We start from the raw sequence: 24,135 nt of genomic DNA, 5'->3' as shown, positions 1-24,135 counted from the left end.
GACAGTGTACAATCTAACCCACTCCACTATCGACAGTGTACAATCTAACCCACTCCCTTTTCGACAGTGTACAATCTAACCCACTCCTCTCTCGACAGTGTACAATCTAACCCACTCTTCCATAGACGGTGTACAATCTAACCCACTCGCTTATCGACAGTGTACAATCTAACCCACTCCTCTCTCGACAGTGTACAATCTAACCCACTCTTCCATAGACGGTGTACAATCTAACCCACTCGCTTATCGACAGTGTACAATCTAACCCACTCCTCTATCGACAGTGTATAATCTAACCCACTCCTCTATCGACGGTGTACAATCTAACCCACTCCACTATCGACAGTGTACAATCTAACCCACTCGCTTATCGACAGTGTACAATCTAACCCACTCCACTATCGACAGTGTACAATCTAACCCACTCCTCTATCGACAGTGTACAATCTAACCCACTCCCCTATCGACAGTGTACAATCTAACCCACTCCCTTTTCGACAGTGTATAATCTAACCCACTCCTCTATCGACGGTGTACAATCTAACCCACTCCACTATCGACAGTGTACAATCTAACCCACTCGCTTATCGACAGTGTACAATCTAACCCACTCCACTATCGACAGTGTACAATCTAACCCACTCCTCTATCGACAGTGTACAATCAAACCCACTCCCCTATCGACAGTGAACAATCTAACCCACTCTTCCATAGACCGTGTACAATCTAACCCACTCCCTTTTCGACAGTGTACAATCTAACCCACTCCTCTCTCGACAGTGTGCAATCTAACCCACTCTTCCATAGACGGTGTACAATCTAACCCACTCCTCTATCGACAGTGTACAATCTAACCCACTCCCCTATTAACAGTGTACAATCTAACCCACTCCCCTATCGACAGTGTACAATCTAACCCACTCTTCCATAGACCGTGTACAATCTAACCCACTCCCTTTTCGGCAGTGTACAATCTAACCCACTCCTCTCTCGACAGTGTACAACTAACCCACTCTTCCATGCACGGTGTACAATCTAACCCACTCCTCTATCGATAGTGTACAATCTAACCCACTCCCCTCTCGACAGTGTACAATCTAACCCACTCCCCTATCGACAGTGTACAATCTAACCCACTGCCCTCTCGACAGTGTACAATCTAACCCACTCTTCCATAGACGGTGTACAATCTAACCCACTGCCCTATCGACAGTGTACAATCTAACACACTCCCCTCTCGACAGTGTACAATTTAACCCACTCTTCCATAGACGGTGTACAATCTAACCCACTCCTCTCTCGACAGTGTACAATCTAACCCACTCCTCTATCGACAGTGTACAATCAAACCCACTCCCCTATCGACAGTGTACAATCTAACCCACTCTTCCATAGACGGTGTACAATCAAAACCACTCCCCTATCGACAGTGTACAATCTAACCCACTCTTCCATAGATCGTGTACAATCTAACCAACTCCCTTTTCGACAGTGTACAATCTAACCCACTCCTCTATCGACAGTGTACAATCTAACCCACTCCCTTTTCGACAGTGTACAATCTAACGCACTCCTCTATCGACGGTGTACAATCTAACCCACTCCCTTTTCGACAGTGTACAATCTAACCCACTCCCTTTTCGACAGTGTACAATCTAACCCACTCCCTTTTCGACAGTGTACAATCTAACCCACTCCCCTATCGACAGTGTACAATCTAACCCACTCTTCCATAGACCGTGTACAATCTAACCAACTCCCTTTTCGACAGTGTACAATCTAACCCACTCCTCTATCGACAGTGTACAATCTAACCCACTCCCTTTTCGACAGTGTACAATCTAACCCACTCCTCTCTCGACAGTGTGCAATCTAACCCACTCTTCCATAGACGGTGTACAATCTAACCCACTCCTCTATCGACAGTGTATAATCTAACCCACTCCTCTATCGACAGTGTACAATCTAACCCACTCCCCTATCGACAGTGTACAATCTAACCCACTCCCCTATCGACAGTGTACAATCTATCCCATTCCCCTATCGACAGAGTACAATCTAACCCACTCCCCTATCGACAGTGTACAATCTAATCCACTCCTCTATCGACAGTGTACAATCTAGCCCACTCCCCTATCGACAGTGTACAATCTAACCCACTCCCCTATGGACAGTGTACAATCTAACCCACTCCCCTATCGACAGTGTACAATCTAACCCACTCCCCTATCGACAGTGTACAATCTAACCCACTCCTCTATCGACAGTGTACAATCTAACCCACTCCCCTATCGACAGTGTACAATCTAAACCACTCCCCAATCGACAGTGTACAATCTAACCCACTCTTCCATAGACCGTGTACAATCTAACCCACTCCTCTCTCGACAGTGTACAATCTAACCCACTCTTCCATAGACGGTGTACAATCTAACCCACTCCTCTATCGACAGTGTACAATCTAACCCACTCCCCTATTGACAGTGTACAATCTAACCCACTCCTCTCTCGACAGTGTACAATCTAACCCACTCCCTTTTCGACAGTGTACAATCTAACCCACTCCCCTATCGACAGTGTACAATCTAACCCACTCTTCCATAGACGGTGTACAATCTAATCCACTCCTCTATCGACAGTGTACAATCTAACCCACTCCACTATCGACATTGTACAAACTAACCCACTCCATTATCGACAGTGTACAATCTAACCCACTCCTCTATCGACAGTGTACAATCTAACCCTCTCCACTATCGACAGTGTACAATCTAACCCATTCCCTTATCGACAGTGTACAATCTAACCCACTCCACTATCGACATTGTACAAACTAACCCACTCCATTATCGACAGTGTACAATCTAACCCACTCCTCTATCGACAGTGTACAATCTAACCCACTCCCCTCTTGACAGTGTACAATCTAACCCACTCTTCCATAGACGGTGTACAATCTAACCCACTCCTCTCTCGACAGTGTACAATCTAACCCACTCCTCTATCAACAGTGTACAATCTAACCCACTCCACTATCGACATTGTACAAACTAACCCACTCCCTTTTCGACAGTGTACAATCTAACGCACTCCTCTATCGACGGTGTACAATCTAACCCACTCCCTTTTCGACAGTGTACAATCTAACCCACTCCCTTTTCGACAGTGTACAATCTAACCCACTCCCTTTTCGACAGTGTACAATCTAACCCACTCCCCTATCGACAGTGTACAATCTAACCCACTCTTCCATAGACCGTGTACAATCTAACCAACTCCCTTTTCGACAGTGTACAATCTAACCCACTCCTCTATCGACAGTGTACAATCTAACCCACTCCCTTTTCGACAGTGTACAATCTAACCCACTCCTCTCTCGACAGTGTGCAATCTAACCCACTCTTCCATAGACGGTGTACAATCTAACCCACTCCTCTATCGACAGTGTATAATCTAACCCACTCCTCTATCGACAGTGTACAATCTAACCCACTCCCCTATCGACAGTGTACAATCTAACCCACTCCCCTATCGACAGTGTACAATCTATCCCACTCCCCTATCGACAGTGTACAATCTAATCCACTCCTCTATCGACAGTGTACAATCTAGCCCACTCCCCTATCGACAGTGTACAATCTAACCCACTCCCCTATGGACAGTGTACAATCTAACCCACTCCCCTATCGACAGTGTACAATCTAACCCACTCCCCTATCGACAGTGTACAATCTAACCCACTCCTCTATCGACAGTGTACAATCTAACCCACTCCCCTATCGACAGTGTACAATCTAAACCACTCCCCAATCGACAGTGTACAATCTAACCCACTCTTCCATAGACCGTGTACAATCTAACCCACTCCTCTCTCGACAGTGTACAATCTAACCCACTCTTCCATAGACGGTGTACAATCTAACCCACTCCTCTATCGACAGTGTACAATCTAACCCACTCCCCTATTGACAGTGTACAATCTAACCCACTCCCTTTTCGACAGTGTACAATCTAACCCACTCCCCTATCGACAGTGTACAATCTAACCCACTCTTCCATAGACGGTGTACAATCTAACCCACTCCTCTATCGACAGTGTACAATCTAACCCACTCCACTATCGACATTGTACAAACTAACCCACTCCATTATCGACAGTGTACAATCTAACCCACTCCTCTATCGACAGTGTACAATCTAACCCTCTCCACTATCGACAGTGTACAATCTAACCCATTCCCTTATCGACAGTGTACAATCTAACCCACTCCATTATCGACATTGTACAATCTAACCCACTCCTCTATCGACAGTGTACAATCTAACCCACTCCCCTCTTGACAGTGTACAATCTAACCCACTCTTCCATAGACGGTGTACAATCTAACCCACTCCTCTCTCGACAGTGTACAATCTAACCCACTCCTCTATCAACAGTGTACAATCTAACCCACTCCACTATCGACATTGTACAAACTAACCCACTCCCTTATCGACAGTGTACAATCTAACCCACTCCTCTATCGACAGTGTACAATCTAACCCACTCCATTATCGACATTGTACAATCTAACCCACTCCTCTATCGACAGTGTACAATCAAACCCACTCCCCTATCGACAGTGTACAATCTAACCCAATCTTCCATAGACGGTGTACAATCAAACCCACTCCCCTATCGACAGTGTACAATCTAACCCACTCTTCCATAGACCGTGTACAATCTAACCACTCCCTTTTCGACAGTGTACAATCTAATCCACTCCTCTATCGACAGTGTACAATCTAACCCACTCCCCTATCGACAGTGTACAATCTAACCCACTCCCCTATGGACAGTGTACAATCTAACCCACTCCCCTATCGACAGTGTACGATCTAACCCACTCCCCTATTGACAGTGTACAATCTAACCCACTCCTCTCTCGACAGTGTACAATCTAACCCACTCCCTTTTCGACAGTGTACAATCTAATCCACTCCCCTATCGACAGTGTACAATCTAACCCACTCTTCCATAGACGGTGTACAATCTAACCCACTCCTCTATCGACAGTGTACAATCTAACCCACTCCACTATCGACATTGTACAAACTAACCCACTCCCTTATCGACAGTGTACAATCTAACCCACTCCCTTATCGACAGTGTACAATCTAACCCACTCCTCTATCGACAGTGTACAATCTAACCCACTCCCTTATCGACAGTGTACAATCTACCCCACTCCCCTATCGACAGTGTACAATCTACCCCACTCCCCTATCGACAGTGTACAATCTAACCCACTCCTCTATCGACAGTGTACAATCTAACCCACTCTTCCATAGACGGTGTACAATCTAATCCACTCCGCTATCGACAGTGTACAATCTAACCCACTCTCCCATAGACCGTGTACAAACTAACCCACTCTCCCATAGACCGTGTACAAACTAAGCCACACCGCTTTCGACAGTGTACAATCTAACCCACTCTTCCAGAGACCGTGTACAATCTAATCCACTCCTCTATCGACAGTGTACAATCTAACCCACTCCACTATCGACAGTGTACAATCTAACCCACTCCTCTATCGACAGTGTACAATCTAACCCACTCTTCTATCGACAGTGTACAATCTAACCCACTCCACTATCGACAGTGTACAATCTAATCCACTCCTCTATCGACAGTGTACAATCTAACCCACTCTTCTATCGACAGTGTACAATCTAACCCACTCCTCTATCGACAGTGTACAATGGAGCCCACTCCTCTATCGGCAGTGTACAATCTAACCCAATCCCCTATCGACAGTGTACAATCTAATCCACTCCTCTATCGACAGTGTACAATCTAACCCACTCCCCTATCGACAGTGTACAATCTAACCCACTCCCCTATCGACAGTGTACAATCTAGCCCACTCCCCTATCGACAGTGTACAATCTAACCCACTCCTCTATTGACAGTGTACAAACTAACCCACTCCCCTATCGACAGTGTACAATCTAACCCACTCCTCTATCGACAGTGTACAATCTAACCCACTCCTCTAACGACAGTGTACAATCTAACCCACTCCTCTATCGACAGTGTACAATCTAACCCACTCCTCTATCGACAGTGTACAATCTAACGCACTCCTCTATCGACAGTGTACAATCTAACCCACTCCCCTATCGACAGTGTACAATCTAACGCACTCCTCTATCGACAGTGTACAATCTAACCCACTCCCCTATCGACAGTGTACAATCTAACCCACTCCCCTATCGACAGTGTACAATCTAACCCACTCCCCTATCGACAGTGTACAATCTAACGCACTCCTCTATCGACAGTGTACAATCTAACGCACTCCTCTATCGACAGTGTACAATCTAACCCACTCCCCTATCGACAGTGTACAATCTAACCCACTCCCCTATCGACAGTGTACAATCTAACCCACTCCCCTATCGACAGTGTACAATCTAACCCACTCCCCTAACGACAGTGTACAATCTAACCCACTCCTCTAACGACAGTGTACAATCTAACCCACTCCTCTATCGACAGTGTACAATCTAACCCACTCCTCTATCGACAGTGTACAATCTAACGCACTCCTCTATCGACAGTGTACAATCTAACCCACTCCCCTATCGACAGTGTACAATCTAACGCACTCCTCTATCGACAGTGTACAATCTAACCCACTCCTCTATCGACAGTGTACAATCTAACCCTCTCCTCTAACGACAGTGTACAATCTAACCCACTCCACTATCGACATTGTACAAACTAACCCACTCCCTTTTCGACAGTGTACAATCTAACGCACTCCTCTATCGACGGTGTACAATCTAACCCACTCCCTTTTCGACAGTGTACAATCTAACCCACTCCCTTTTCGACAGTGTACAATCTAACCCACTCCCTTTTCGACAGTGTACAATCTAACCCACTCCCCTATCGACAGTGTACAATCTAACCCACTCTTCCATAGACCGTGTACAATCTAACCAACTCCCTTTTCGACAGTGTACAATCTAACCCACTCCTCTATCGACAGTGTACAATCTAACCCACTCCCTTTTCGACAGTGTACAATCTAACCCACTCCTCTCTCGACAGTGTGCAATCTAACCCACTCTTCCATAGACGGTGTACAATCTAACCCACTCCTCTATCGACAGTGTATAATCTAACCCACTCCTCTATCGACAGTGTACAATCTAACCCACTCCCCTATCGACAGTGTACAATCTAACCCACTCCCCTATCGACAGTGTACAATCTATCCCACTCCCCTATCGACAGTGTACAATCTAATCCACTCCTCTATCGACAGTGTACAATCTAGCCCACTCCCCTATCGACAGTGTACAATCTAACCCACTCCCCTATGGACAGTGTACAATCTAACCCACTCCCCTATCGACAGTGTACAATCTAACCCACTCCCCTATCGACAGTGTACAATCTAACCCACTCCTCTATCGACAGTGTACAATCTAACCCACTCCCCTATCGACAGTGTACAATCTAAACCACTCCCCAATCGACAGTGTACAATCTAACCCACTCTTCCATAGACCGTGTACAATCTAACCCACTCCTCTCTCGACAGTGTACAATCTAACCCACTCTTCCATAGACGGTGTACAATCTAACCCACTCCTCTATCGACAGTGTACAATCTAACCCACTCCCCTATTGACAGTGTACAATCTAACCCACTCCCTTTTCGACAGTGTACAATCTAACCCACTCCCCTATCGACAGTGTACAATCTAACCCACTCTTCCATAGACGGTGTACAATCTAACCCACTCCTCTATCGACAGTGTACAATCTAACCCACTCCACTATCGACATTGTACAAACTAACCCACTCCATTATCGACAGTGTACAATCTAACCCACTCCTCTATCGACAGTGTACAATCTAACCCTCTCCACTATCGACAGTGTACAATCTAACCCATTCCCTTATCGACAGTGTACAATCTAACCCACTCCATTATCGACATTGTACAATCTAACCCACTCCTCTATCGACAGTGTACAATCTAACCCACTCCCCTCTTGACAGTGTACAATCTAACCCACACTTCCATAGACGGTGTACAATCTAACCCACTCCTCTCTCGACAGTGTACAATCTAACCCACTCCTCTATCAACAGTGTACAATCTAACCCACTCCACTATCGACATTGTACAAACTAACCCACTCCCTTATCGACAGTGTACAATCTAACCCACTCCTCTATCGACAGTGTACAATCTAACCCACTCCATTATCGACATTGTACAATCTAACCCACTCCTCTATCGACAGTGTACAATCAAACCCACTCCCCTATCGACAGTGTACAATCTAACCCACTCTTCCATAGACGGTGTACAATCAAACCCACTCCCCTATCGACAGTGTACAATCTAACCCACTCTTCCATAGACCGTGTACAATCTAACCACTCCCTTTTCGACAGTGTACAATCTAATCCACTCCTCTATCGACAGTGTACAATCTAACCCACTCCCCTATCGACAGTGTACAATCTAACCCACTCCCCTATGGACAGTGTACAATCTAACCCACTCCCCTATCGACAGTGTACGATCTAACCCACTCCCCTATTGACAGTGTACAATCTAACCCACTCCTCTCTCGACAGTGTACAATCTAACCCACTCCCTTTTCGACAGTGTACAATCTAATCCACTCCCCTATCGACAGTGTACAATCTAACCCACTCTTCCATAGACGGTGTACAATCTAACCCACTCCTCTATCGACAGTGTACAATCTAACCCACTCCACTATCGACATTGTACAAACTAACCCACTCCCTTATCGACAGTGTACAATCTAACCCACTCCCTTATCGACAGTGTACAATCTAACCCACTCCTCTATCGACAGTGTACAATCTAACCCACTCCCTTATCGACAGTGTACAATCTACCCCACTCCCCTATCGACAGTGTACAATCTACCCCACTCCCCTATCGACAGTGTACAATCTAACCCACTCCTCTATCGACAGTGTACAATCTAACCCACTCTTCCATAGACGGTGTACAATCTAATCCACTCCGCTATCGACAGTGTACAATCTAACCCACTCTCCCATAGACCGTGTACAAACTAACCCACTCTCCCATAGACCGTGTACAAACTAAGCCACACCGCTTTCGACAGTGTACAATCTAACCCACTCTTCCAGAGACCGTGTACAATCTAATCCACTCCTCTATCGACAGTGTACAATCTAACCCACTCCACTATCGACAGTGTACAATCTAACCCACTCCTCTATCGACAGTGTACAATCTAACCCACTCTTCTATCGACAGTGTACAATCTAACCCACTCCACTATCGACAGTGTACAATCTAATCCACTCCTCTATCGACAGTGTACAATCTAACCCACTCTTCTATCGACAGTGTACAATCTAACCCACTCCTCTATCGACAGTGTACAATGGAGCCCACTCCTCTATCGGCAGTGTACAATCTAACCCAATCCCCTATCGACAGTGTACAATCTAATCCACTCCTCTATCGACAGTGTACAATCTAACCCACTCCCCTATCGACAGTGTACAATCTAACCCACTCCCCTATCGACAGTGTACAATCTAGCCCACTCCCCTATCGACAGTGTACAATCTAACCCACTCCTCTATTGACAGTGTACAAACTAACCCACTCCCCTATCGACAGTGTACAATCTAACCCACTCCTCTATCGACAGTGTACAATCTAACCCACTCCTCTAACGACAGTGTACAATCTAACCCACTCCTCTATCGACAGTGTACAATCTAACCCACTCCTCTATCGACAGTGTACAATCTAACGCACTCCTCTATCGACAGTGTACAATCTAACCCACTCCCCTATCGACAGTGTACAATCTAACGCACTCCTCTATCGACAGTGTACAATCTAACCCACTCCCCTATCGACAGTGTACAATCTAACCCACTCCCCTATCGACAGTGTACAATCTAACCCACTCCCCTATCGACAGTGTACAATCTAACGCACTCCTCTATCGACAGTGTACAATCTAACGCACTCCTCTATCGACAGTGTACAATCTAACCCACTCCCCTATCGACAGTGTACAATCTAACCCACTCCCCTATCGACAGTGTACAATCTAACCCACTCCCCTATCGACAGTGTACAATCTAACCCACTCCCCTAACGACAGTGTACAATCTAACCCACTCCTCTAACGACAGTGTACAATCTAACCCACTCCTCTATCGACAGTGTACAATCTAACCCACTCCTCTATCGACAGTGTACAATCTAACGCACTCCTCTATCGACAGTGTACAATCTAACCCACTCCCCTATCGACAGTGTACAATCTAACGCACTCCTCTATCGACAGTGTACAATCTAACCCACTCCTCTATCGACAGTGTACAATCTAACCCTCTCCTCTAACGACAGTGTACAATCTAACCCACTCCTCTATCGACAGTGTACAATCTAACCCACTCCCCTATCGACAGTGTACAATCTAACGCACTCCTCTATCGACAGTGTACAATCTAACCCACTCCCCTATCGACAGTGTACAATCTAACCCACTCCCCTATCGACAGTGTACAATCTAACCCACTCCCCTATCGACAGTGTACAATCTAACGCACTCCTCTATCGACAGTGTACAATCTAACGCACTCCTCTATCGACAGTGTACAATCTAACCCACTCCCCTATCGACAGTGTACAATCTAACCCACTCCCCTATCGACAGTGTACAATCTAACCCACTCCCCTATCGACAGTGTACAATCTAACCCACTCCCCTAACGACAGTGTACAATCTAACCCACTCCTCTAACGACAGTGTACAATCTAACCCACTCCTCTATCGACAGTGTACAATCTAACCCACTCCTCTATCGACAGTGTACAATCTAACGCACTCCTCTATCGACAGTGTACAATCTAACCCACTCCCCTATCGACAGTGTACAATCTAACGCACTCCTCTATCGACAGTGTACAATCTAACCCACTCCCCTATCGACAGTGTACAATCTAACCCACTCCCCTATCGACAGTGTACAATCTAACCCACTCCCCTATCGACAGTGTACAATCTAACCCACTCCCCTATCGACAGTGTACAATCTAACCCACTCCTCTAACGACAGTGTACAATCTAACCCACTCCTCTATCGACAGTGTACAATCGAATCCACTCCCCTATCGACAGTGTACAATCTAACCCACTCCTCTATTGACAGTGTACAATCTAACCCACTCTTCTATCGACAGTGTACAATCTAACCCACTCCCCTATCGACAGTGTACAATCTAACCCACTCCCCTATCGACAGTGTACAATCTAACCCTCTCCTCTAACGACAGTGTACAATCTAACCCACTCCTCTATCGACAGTGTACAATCGAATCCACTCCCCTATCGACAGTGTACAATCTAACCCACTCCTCTATTGACAGTGTACAATCTAACCCACTCTTCTATCGACAGTGTACAATCTAACCCACTCCCCTCTCGACAGTGTACAATCTAACCCACTCCCCTATCGACAGTGTACAATCTAACCCACTCCTCTAACGACAGTGTACAATCTAACCCACTCCTCTATCGACAGTGTACAATCTAACCCACTCCTCTAACGACAGTGTACAATCTAACCCACTCCTCTATCGACAGTGTACAATCTAACCCACTCCCCTATCGACAGTGTACAATCTAACCCACTCCTCTATCGACAGTGTACAATCTAACCCACTCTCCCATAGACCGTGTACAAACTAACCCACTCTCCCAATGACCGTGTACAAACTAAGCCACACCGCTTTCGACAGTGTACAATCTCACCCACTCTTCCAGAGACCTTGTACAATCTAATCCACTCCTCTGTCGACAGTGTACAATGTAGCCCACTCCTCTATCGACAGTGTACAATCTAACCCACTCCTCTATCGACAGTGTACAATCTAACCCACTCCTCTATCGACAGTGTACAATCTAACGCACTCCTCTATCGACAGTGTACAATCTAACCCACTCCCCTATCGACAGTGTACAATCTAACGCACTCCTCTATCGACAGTGTACAATCTAACCCACTCCCCTATCGACAGTGTACAATCTAACCCACTCCCCTATCGACAGTGTACAATCTAACCCACTCCCCTATCGACAGTGTACAATCTAACGCACTCCTCTATCGACAGTGTACAATCTAACGCACTCCTCTATCGACAGTGTACAATCTAACCCACTCCCCTATCGACAGTGTACAATCTAACCCACTCCCCTATCGACAGTGTACAATCTAACCCACTCCCCTATCGACAGTGTACAATCTAACCCACTCCCCTAACGACAGTGTACAATCTAACCCACTCCTCTAACGACAGTGTACAATCTAACCCACTCCTCTATCGACAGTGTACAATCTAACCCACTCCTCTATCGACAGTGTACAATCTAACGCACTCCTCTATCGACAGTGTACAATCTAACCCACTCCCCTATCGACAGTGTACAATCTAACGCACTCCTCTATCGACAGTGTACAATCTAACCCACTCCCCTATCGACAGTGTACAATCTAACCCACTCCCCTATCGACAGTGTACAATCTAACCCACTCCCCTATCGACAGTGTACAATCTAACCCACTCCCCTATCGACAGTGTACAATCTAACCCACTCCTCTAACGACAGTGTACAATCTAACCCACTCCTCTATCGACAGTGTACAATCGAATCCACTCCCCTATCGACAGTGTACAATCTAACCCACTCCTCTATTGACAGTGTACAATCTAACCCACTCTTCTATCGACAGTGTACAATCTAACCCACTCCCCTATCGACAGTGTACAATCTAACCCACTCCCCTATCGACAGTGTACAATCTAACCCTCTCCTCTAACGACAGTGTACAATCTAACCCACTCCTCTAACGACAGTGTACAATCGAATCCACTCCCCTATCGACAGTGTACAATCTAACCCACTCCTCTATTGACAGTGTACAATCTAACCCACTCTTCTATCGACAGTGTACAATCTAACCCACTCCCCTCTCGACAGTGTACAATCTAACCCACTCCCCTATCGACAGTGTACAATCTAACCCACTCCTCTAACGACAGTGTACAATCTAACCCACTCCTCTATCGACAGTGTACAATCTAACCCACTCCTCTAACGACAGTGTACAATCTAACCCACTCCTCTATCGACAGTGTACAATCTAACCCACTCCCCTATCGACAGTGTACAATCTAACCCACTCCTCTATCGACAGTGTACAATCTAACCCACTCTCCCATAGACCGTGTACAAACTAACCCACTCTCCCAATGACCGTGTACAAACTAAGCCACACCGCTTTCGACAGTGTACAATCTCACCCACTCTTCCAGAGACCTTGTACAATCTAATCCACTCCTCTGTCGACAGTGTACAATGTAGCCCACTCCTCTATCAACAGTGTACAATCTAACCCACTCCCCTATCAACAGTGTACAATCTAATCCACTCCTCTATCGACAGTGTACAATCTAACCCACTCCCCTATCGACAGTGTACAATCTAACCCACTCCCCTATCGACAGTGTACAATCTAACCCACTCCTCTAACGACAGTGTACAATCTAACCCACTCTTCCATAGACCGTGTACAATTGAACCCACTCTCCCATAGACCGTGTACAAACTAAGCCACACCGCTTTCGACAGTGTACAATCTCACCCACTCTTCCAGAGAGCGTGTACAATCTAATCCACTCCTCTATCGACAGTGCACAATCTAACCCACTCCTCTCTCGACAGTGTACAATCTAACCCACTCCTCTATCAACAGTGTACAATCTAACCCACTCCACTATCGACATTGTACAAACTAACCCACTCCCTTATCGACAGTGTACAATCTAACCCACTCCTCTATCGACAGTGTACAATCTAACCCACTCCATTATCGACATTGTACAATCTAACCCACTCCTCTATCGACAGTGTACAATCAAACCCACTCCCCTATCGACAGTGTACAATCTAACCCACTCTTCCATAGACGGTGTACAATCAAACCCACTCCCCTATCGACAGTGTACAATCTAACCCACTCTTCCATAGACCGTGTACAATCTAACCACTCCCTTTTCGACAGTGTACAATCTAACCCACTCCTCTATCGACAGTATACAATCTAACCCACTCCACTATCGACAGTGTACAATCTAACCCACTCCTCTCTCGACAGTGTGCAATCTAACCCACTCCCTTTTCGACAGTGTACAATCTAACCCATTCCCCTATCGACAGAGTACAATCTAACCCACTCCCCTATCGACAGTGTACAATCTAATCCACTCCTCTATCGACAGTGTACAATCTAACCCACTCCCCTATCGACAGTGTACAATCTAACCCACTCCCCTATGGACAGTGTACAATCTAACCCACTCCCCTATCGACAGTGTACGATCTAACCCACTCCCCTATTGACAGTGTACAATCTAACCCACTCCTCTCTCGACAGTGTACAATCTAACCCACTCCCTTTTCGACAGTGTACAATCTAATCCACTCCCCTATCGACAGTGTACAATCTAACCCACTCTTCCATAGACGGTGTACAATCTAACCCACTCCTCTATCGACAGTGTACAATCTAACCCACTCCACTATCGACATTGTACAAACTAACCCACTCCCTTATCGACAGTGTACAATCTAACCCACTCCCTTATCGACAGTGTACAATCTAACCCACTCCTCTATCGACAGTGTACAATCTAACCCACTCCCTTATCGACAGTGTACAATCTACCCCACTCCCCTATCGACAGTGTACAATCTACCCCACTCCCCTATCGACAGTGTACAATCTAACCCACTCCTCTATCGACAGTGTACAATCTAACCCACTCTTCCATAGACGGTGTACAATCTAATCCACTCCGCTATCGACAGTGTACAATCTAACCCACTCTCCCATAGACCGTGTACAAACTAACCCACTCTCCCATAGACCGTGTACAAACTAAGCCACACCGCTTTCGACAGTGTACAATCTAACCCACTCTTCCAGAGACCGTGTACAATCTAATCCACTCCTCTATCGACAGTGTACAATCTAACCCACTCCACTATCGACAGTGTACAATCTAACCCACTCCTCTATCGACAGTGTACAATCTAACCCACTCTTCTATCGACAGTGTACAATCTAACCCACTCCACTATCGACAGTGTACAATCTAACCCACTCCCCTATCGACAGTGTACAATCTAACCCACTCCCCTATCGACAGTGTACAATCTAACCCACTCCTCTAACGACAGTGTACAATCTAACCCACTCCTCTATCGACAGTGTACAATCGAATCCACTCCCCTATCGACAGTGTACAATCTAACCCACTCCTCTATTGACAGTGTACAATCTAACCCACTCTTCTATCGACAGTGTACAATCTAACCCACTCCCCTATCGACAGTGTACAATCTAACCCACTCCCCTATCGACAGTGTACAATCTAACCCTCTCCTCTAACGACAGTGTACAATCTAACCCACTCCTCTATCGACAGTGTACAATCGAATCCACTCCCCTATCGACAGTGTACAATCTAACCCACTCCTCTATTGACAGTGTACAATCTAACCCACTCTTCTATCGACAGTGTACAATCTAACCCACTCCCCTCTCGACAGTGTACAATCTAACCCACTCCCCTATCGACAGTGTACAATCTAACCCACTCCTCTAACGACAGTGTACAATCTAACCCACTCCTCTATCGACAGTGTACAATCTAACCCACTCCTCTAACGACAGTGTACAATCTAACCCACTCCTCTATCGACAGTGTACAATCTAACCCACTCCCCTATCGACAGTGTACAATCTAACCCACTCCTCTATCGACAGTGTACAATCTAACCCACTCTCCCATAGACCGTGTACAAACTAACCCACTCTCCCAATGACCGTGTACAAACTAAGCCACACCGCTTTCGACAGTGTACAATCTCACCCACTCTTCCAGAGACCTTGTACAATCTAATCCACTCCTCTGTCGACAGTGTACAATGTAGCCCACTCCTCTATCGACAGTGTACAATCTAACCCACTCCTCTATCGACAGTGTACAATCTAACCCACTCCTCTATCGACAGTGTACAATCTAACGCACTCCTCTATCGACAGTGTACAATCTAACCCACTCCCCTATCGACAGTGTACAATCTAACGCACTCCTCTATCGACAGTGTACAATCTAACCCACTCCCCTATCGACAGTGTACAATCTAACCCACTCCCCTATCGACAGTGTACAATCTAACCCACTCCCCTATCGACAGTGTACAATCTAACGCACTCCTCTATCGACAGTGTACAATCTAACGCACTCCTCTATCGACAGTGTACAATCTAACCCACTCCCCTATCGACAGTGTACAATCTAACCCACTCCCCTATCGACAGTGTACAATCTAACCCACTCCCCTATCGACAGTGTACAATCTAACCCACTCCCCTAACGACAGTGTACAATCTAACCCACTCCTCTAACGACAGTGTACAATCTAACCCACTCCTCTATCGACAGTGTACAATCTAACCCACTCCTCTATCGACAGTGTACAATCTAACGCACTCCTCTATCGACAGTGTACAATCTAACCCACTCCCCTATCGACAGTGTACAATCTAACGCACTCCTCTATCGACAGTGTACAATCTAACCCACTCCCCTATCGACAGTGTACAATCTAACCCACTCCCCTATCGACAGTGTACAATCTAACCCACTCCCCTATCGACAGTGTACAATCTAACCCACTCCCCTATCGACAGTGTACAATCTAACCCACTCCTCTAACGACAGTGTACAATCTAACCCACTCCTCTATCGACAGTGTACAATCGAATCCACTCCCCTATCGACAGTGTACAATCTAACCCACTCCTCTATTGACAGTGTACAATCTAACCCACTCTTCTATCGACAGTGTACAATCTAACCCACTCCCCTATCGACAGTGTACAATCTAACCCACTCCCCTATCGACAGTGTACAATCTAACCCTCTCCTCTAACGACAGTGTACAATCTAACCCACTCCTCTAACGACAGTGTACAATCGAATCCACTCCCCTATCGACAGTGTACAATCTAACCCACTCCTCTATTGACAGTGTACAATCTAACCCACTCTTCTATCGACAGTGTACAATCTAACCCACTCCCCTCTCGACAGTGTACAATCTAACCCACTCCCCTATCGACAGTGTACAATCTAACCCACTCCTCTAACGACAGTGTACAATCTAACCCACTCCTCTATCGACAGTGTACAATCTAACCCACTCCTCTAACGACAGTGTACAATCTAACCCACTCCTCTATCGACAGTGTACAATCTAACCCACTCCCCTATCGACAGTGTACAATCTAACCCACTCCTCTATCGACAGTGTACAATCTAACCCACTCTCCCATAGACCGTGTACAAACTAACCCACTCTCCCAATGACCGTGTACAAACTAAGCCACACCGCTTTCGACAGTGTACAATCTCACCCACTCTTCCAGAGACCTTGTACAATCTAATCCACTCCTCTGTCGACAGTGTACAATGTAGCCCACTCCTCTATCAACAGTGTACAATCTAACCCACTCCCCTATCAACAGTGTACAATCTAATCCACTCCTCTATCGACAGTGTACAATCTAACCCACTCCCCTATCGACAGTGTACAATCTAACCCACTCCCCTATCGACAGTGTACAATCTAACCCACTCCTCTAACGACAGTGTACAATCTAACCCACTCTTCCATAGACCGTGTACAATTGAACCCACTCTCCCATAGACCGTGTACAAACTAAGCCACACCGCTTTCGACAGTGTACAATCTCACCCACTCTTCCAGAGAGCGTGTACAATCTAATCCACTCCTCTATCGACAGTGCACAATCTAACCCACTCCTCTCTCGACAGTGTACAATCTAACCCACTCCTCTATCAACAGTGTACAATCTAACCCACTCCACTATCGACATTGTACAAACTAACCCACTCCCTTATCGACAGTGTACAATCTAACCCACTCCTCTATCGACAGTGTACAATCTAACCCACTCCATTATCGACATTGTACAATCTAACCCACTCCTCTATCGACAGTGTACAATCAAACCCACTCCCCTATCGACAGTGTACAATCTAACCCACTCTTCCATAGACGGTGTACAATCAAACCCACTCCCCTATCGACAGTGTACAATCTAACCCACTCTTCCATAGACCGTGTACAATCTAACCACTCCCTTTTCGACAGTGTACAATCTAACCCACTCCTCTATCGACAGTATACAATCTAACCCACTCCACTATCGACAGTGTACAATCTAACCCACTCCTCTCTCGACAGTGTGCAATCTAACCCACTCCCTTTTCGACAGTGTACAATCTAACCCATTCCCCTATCGACAGAGTACAATCTAACCCACTCCCCTATCGACAGTGTACAATCTAATCCACTCCTCTATCGACAGTGTACAATCTAACCCACTCCCCTATCGACAGTGTACAATCTAACCCACTCCCCTATGGACAGTGTACAATCTAACCCACTCCCCTATCGACAGTGTACGATCTAACCCACTCCCCTATTGACAGTGTACAATCTAACCCACTCCTCTCTCGACAGTGTACAATCTAACCCACTCCCTTTTCGACAGTGTACAATCTAATCCACTCCCCTATCGACAGTGTACAATCTAACCCACTCTTCCATAGACGGTGTACAATCTAACCCACTCCTCTATCGACAGTGTACAATCTAACCCACTCCACTATCGACATTGTACAAACTAACCCACTCCCTTATCGACAGTGTACAATCTAACCCACTCCCTTATCGACAGTGTACAATCTAACCCACTCCTCTATCGACAGTGTACAATCTAACCCACTCCCTTATCGACAGTGTACAATCTACCCCACTCCCCTATCGACAGTGTACAATCTACCCCACTCCCCTATCGACAGTGTACAATCTAACCCACTCCTCTATCGACAGTGTACAATCTAACCCACTCTTCCATAGACGGTGTACAATCTAATCCACTCCGCTATCGACAGTGTACAATCTAACCCACTCTCCCATAGACCGTGTACAAACTAACCCACTCTCCCATAGACCGTGTACAAACTAAGCCACACCGCTTTCGACAGTGTACAATCTAACCCACTCTTCCAGAGACCGTGTACAATCTAATCCACTCCTCTATCGACAGTGTACAATCTAACCCACTCCACTATCGACAGTGTACAATCTAACCCACTCCTCTATCGACAGTGTACAATCTAACCCACTCTTCTATCGACAGTGTACAATCTAACCCACTCCACTATCGACAGTGTACAATCTAATCCACTCCTCTATCGACAGTGTACAATCTAACCCACTCTTCTATCGACAGTGTACAATCTAACCCACTCCTCTATCGACAGTGTACAATGGAGCCCACTCCTCTATCGGCAGTGTACAATCTAACCCAATCCCCTATCGACAGTGTACAATCTAATCCACTCCTCTATCGACAGTGTACAATCTAACCCACTCCCCTATCGACAGTGTACAATCTAACCCACTCCCCTATCGACAGTGTACAATCTAGCCCACTCCCCTATCGACAGTGTACAATCTAACCCACTCCTCTATTGACAGTGTACAAACTAACCCACTCCCCTATCGACAGTGTACAATCTAACCCACTCCTCTATCGACAGTGTACAATCTAACCCACTCCTCTAACGACAGTGTACAATCTAACCCACTCCTCTATCGACAGTGTACAATCTAACCCACTCCTCTATCGACAGTGTACAATCTAACGCACTCCTCTATCGACAGTGTACAATCTAACCCACTCCCCTATCGACAGTGTACAATCTAACGCACTCCTCTATCGACAGTGTACAATCTAACCCACTCCCCTATCGACAGTGTACAATCTAACCCACTCCCCTATCGACAGTGTACAATCTAACCCACTCCCCTATCGACAGTGTACAATCTAACGCACTCCTCTATCGACAGTGTACAATCTAACGCACTCCTCTATCGACAGTGTACAATCTAACCCACTCCCCTATCGACAGTGTACAATCTAACCCACTCCCCTATCGACAGTGTACAATCTAACCCACTCCCCTATCGACAGTGTACAATCTAACCCACTCCCCTAACGACAGTGTACAATCTAACCCACTCCTCTAACGACAGTGTACAATCTAACCCACTCCTCTATCGACAGTGTACAATCTAACCCACTCCTCTATCGACAGTGTACAATCTAACGCACTCCTCTATCGACAGTGTACAATCTAACCCACTCCCCTATCGACAGTGTACAATCTAACGCACTCCTCTATCGACAGTGTACAATCTAACCCACTCCCCTATCGACAGTGTACAATCTAACCCACTCCCCTATCGACAGTGTACAATCTAACCCACTCCCCTATCGACAGTGTACAATCTAACCCACTCCTCTAACGACAGTGTACAATCTAACCCACTCCTCTATCGACAGTGTACAATCTAACCCACTCCTCTATCGACAGTGTACAATCTAACCCAATCCCCTATCGACAGTGTACAATCTAACCCACTCCTCTATCGACAGTGTACAATCGAATCCACTCCCCTATCGACAGTGTACAATCTAACCCACTCCTCTATTGACAGTGTACAATCTAACCCACTCTTCTATCGACAGTGTACAATCTAACCCACTCCCCTATCGACAGTGTACAATTTAACCCACTCCCCTATCGACAGTGTACAATCTAACCCACTCCTCTAACGACAGTGTACAATCTAACCCACTCCTCTATCGACAGTGTACAATCGAATCCACTCCCCTATCGACAGTGTACAATCTAACCCACTCCTCTATTGACAGTGTACAATCTAACCCACTCTTCTATCGACAGTGTACAATCTAACCCACTCCCCTCTCGACAGTGTACAATCTAACCCACTCCCCTATCGACAGTGTACAATCTAACCCACTCCTCTAACGACAGTGTACAATCGAATCCACTCCCCTATCGACAGTGTACAATCTAACCCTCTCCTCTAACGACAGTGTACAATCTAACCCACTCCTCTATTGACAGTGTACAATCTAACCCACTCTTCTATCGACAGTGTACAATCTAACCCACTCCCCTCTCGACAGTGTACAATCTAACCCACTCCCCTATCGACAGTGTACAATCTAACCCACTCCTCTAACGACAGTGTACAATCTAACCCACTCCTCTAACGACAGTGTACAATCTAACCCACTCCTCTATCGACAGTGTACAATCTAACCCACTCCCCTATCGACAGTGTACAATGTAACCCACTCCTCTATCGACAGTGTACAATCTAACCCACTCTCCCATAGACCGTGTACAAACTAACCCACTCTCCCAATGACCGTGTACAAACTAAGCCACACCGCTTTCGACAGTGTACAATCTCACCCACTCTTCCAGAGACCGTGTACAATCTAATCCACTCCTCTGTCGACAGTGTACAATGTAGCCCACTCCTCTATCGACAGTGTACAATCTAACCCACTCCCCTATCAACAGTGTACAATCTAATCCACTCCTCTATCGACAGTGTACAATCTAACCCACTCCCCTATCGACAGTGTACAATCTAACCCACTCCCCTATCGACAGTGTACAATCTAACCCACTCCTCTAACGACAGTGTACAATCTAACCCACTCCTCTATCGACAGTGTACAATCTAACCCACTCCTCTATCGACAGTGTACAATCGAACCCACTCTTCCATAGACCGTGTACAATTGAACCCACTCTCCCATAGACCGTGTACAAACTAAGCCACACCGCTTTCGACAGTGTACAATCTCACCCACTCTTCCAGAGACCGTGTACAATCTAATCCACTCCTCTATCGACAGTGCACAATGTAGCCCACTCCTCTATCGACAGTGTACAATCTAACCCACTCCCCTATCGACAGTGTACAATCTAATCCACTCCTCTATCGACAGTGTACAATCTAACCCACTCCCCTATCGACAGTGTACGATCTAACCCACTCCCCTATTGACAGTGTACAATCTAACCCACTCCTCTCTCGACAGTGTACAATCTAACCCACTCCCTTTTCGACAGTGTACAATCTAACCCACTCCCCTATCGACAGTGTACAATCTAACCCACTCTTCCATAGACGGTGTACAATCTAACCCACTCCTCTATCAACAGTGTACAATCTAACCCACTCCACTATCGACATTGTACAAACTAACCCACTCCCTTATCGACAGTGTACAATCTAACCCACTCCCTTATCGACAGTGTACAATGTAGCCCACTCCTCTATCGGCAGTGTACAATCTAACCCAATCCCCTATCGACAGTGTACAATCTAATCCACTCCTCTATCGACAGTGTACAATCTAACCCACTCCCCTATCGACAGTGTACAATCTAACCCACTCCCCTATCGACAGTGTACAATCTAACCCACTCCTCTATCGACAGTGTACAATCTAACCCACTCCTCTAACGACAGTGTACAATCTAACCCACTCCCCTATCGACAGTGTACAATCTAACCCACTCCTCTATTGACAGTGTACAATCTAACCCACTCCTCTATCGACAGTGTACAATCTAACCCACTCCTCTATCGACAGTGTACAATCTAACCCACTCCTCTATCGACAGTGTACAATCGAATCCACTCCCTAATCGACAGTGTACAATCTAACCCACTCCTCTATTGACAGTGTACAATCTAACCCACTCTTCTATCGACAGTGTACAATCTAACCCACTCCCCTCTCGACAGTGTACAATCTAACCCACTCCCCTATCGACAGTGTACAATCTAACCCACTCCTCTAACGACAGTGTACAATCTAACCCACTCCTCTATCGACAGTGTACAATCTAACCCACTCCTCTATCGACAGTGTACAATCTAACCCACTCCTCTAACGACAGTGTACAATCTAACCCACTCCTCTATCGACAGTGTACAATCTAACCCACTCCCCTATCGACAGTGTACAATCTAACCCACTCCTCTATCGACAGTGTACAATCTAACCCACTCTCCCATAGACCGTGTACAAACTAACCCACTCTCCCATAGACCGTGTACAAACTAAGCCACACCGCTTTCGACAGTGTACAATCTCACCCACTCTTCCAGAGACCGTGTACAATCTAATCCACTCCTCTATCGACAGTGTACAATGTAGCCCACTCCTCTATCGACAGTGTACAATCTAACCCACTCTCGTATCGACAGTGTACAATCTAACCCACTCCTCTATCGACAGTGTACAATCTAAACCACTCCCCTATCGACAGTGTACAATCTAACCCACTCCCCTATCGACAGTGTACAATCTAACCCACTCCTCTAACGACAGTGTACAATCTAACCCACTCCTCTATCGACAGTGTACAATCTAACCCACTCCTCTATCGACAGTGTACAATCGAACCCACTCTTCCATAGACCGTGTACAATTGAACCCACTCTTCCATAGGCCGTGTACAATCTAACCCACTCCTCCATGGACCGTGTACAGTCCCACGCTCTCTTCCATAGATATCATACAATCTAATGTGCACATTCTAACACATTTTTCTGTAGACCGTGTACAATGTAACCACGCTTCCTTAGACTGCATACAATCTAACCCACTCTGCCATAGGCAGTGTACAATCTAACACACTCTTCCATAGACCATGCACATTCTAACACACTGTTTCATAGACCATGTACCATCTCATCCACTCCGCCATAGGCTGCATACTTTCTAACCACTCTGCCAAAGACCGTGTACAATATAATCCCCTTTTCCATAAACCATGCACAATCTAATCCACTCTTGCTTTGACTGAGCACAATCCAACACTTCTCCCAAAGATATACAATCTAATCCACTTCTTCCACACATTTTACACAATGTAGTGCACGAGTAATACTGACACTTAATGGTACTAAATGCATCAAATGGCAATGTTGACACTTCAAATCCAAATGATACATATTAAAAACTG

General features: G+C 46.0%; 1 protein-coding gene across 5 annotated transcripts in view; it reads right to left on the bottom strand.

The window, feature by feature from the left end:
• dlec1 (DLEC1 cilia and flagella associated protein) overlaps positions 1–24,135 on the bottom strand; it is a 259,108-nt gene that overhangs the window by 146,724 nt on the left and 88,249 nt on the right. The gene's annotated exons all lie outside the window — the stretch shown is intronic.

This window comes from Scyliorhinus torazame, chromosome 6 (assembly GCF_047496885.1).
Source record: "Scyliorhinus torazame isolate Kashiwa2021f chromosome 6, sScyTor2.1, whole genome shotgun sequence".
NCBI classification, from domain to species: domain Eukaryota; kingdom Metazoa; phylum Chordata; class Chondrichthyes; order Carcharhiniformes; family Scyliorhinidae; genus Scyliorhinus; species Scyliorhinus torazame.
The sequence above is the reverse complement of the archived record's forward strand: the minus strand, read 5'-3'. Positions and strand labels throughout refer to the sequence as shown.